The following is a 602-nucleotide window of genomic DNA, read 5'->3' on the forward strand; positions in this document are numbered from 1 at the left end:
TATTCCAACAATAAATGCCGTTTTGGCGCTGTTTAATGTGAAATGACAGATCGCTGTAGCGCCTCAGTTCACAGCGTAGCGCACGTGAACTGATCATCTCCTCCACATTAATACCAGTTTCAGCACAAAATAATCATGACTAAACATCCGAAAGTTAAGTTAAAAGAATTGAGTATAAATTTACAATCCGTATCCTGTCTCATGTAATCGCTCAATCAGTGTTTCAGCCGCGCAAAACAGTCAATATGGGCTTGTAAACAATGTCACGTAACGTCACATTTACCTCAGAAAAACATATTTGGTGACCATAAACTCATTAGTCAGATAGAAAAATAAACTGTAGATATTTTTTAAAACGTAGAAAAGTAGAAATATTATGTAATTGTAACTTTATTTTAAAAACTTCATTAAGTGTAATTTTAGCAGTTGTACTACAAATCAGTAAATTTTAACCTTCAGTATTATAGTAATGTACCAACTGACTCTCATGTATATTTTACAGCATTAGTTGAGAGATTTGTTTTCCTTCAGAAAATTTGGCATGTACTGTACCTGATATATATCCAAAATAATCGATATTGAATCGAATTGGTAATCGAATC

At 32.7% G+C, this 602-nt stretch overlaps 1 protein-coding gene across 1 annotated transcript in view; it reads left to right on the plus strand.

Moving 5' to 3' along the window:
* The window catches only part of LOC107716577 (ribosome biogenesis protein bop1), an 82,130-nt gene that overhangs the window by 26,358 nt on the left and 55,170 nt on the right, over positions 1-602 (plus strand). The window lies entirely within an intron of this gene.

Source organism: Sinocyclocheilus rhinocerous, unplaced genomic scaffold (assembly GCF_001515625.1).
Source record: "Sinocyclocheilus rhinocerous isolate Xijiao unplaced genomic scaffold, SAMN03320098_v1.1 scaffold1682, whole genome shotgun sequence".
NCBI classification, from domain to species: Eukaryota; Metazoa; Chordata; class Actinopteri; order Cypriniformes; family Cyprinidae; genus Sinocyclocheilus; species Sinocyclocheilus rhinocerous.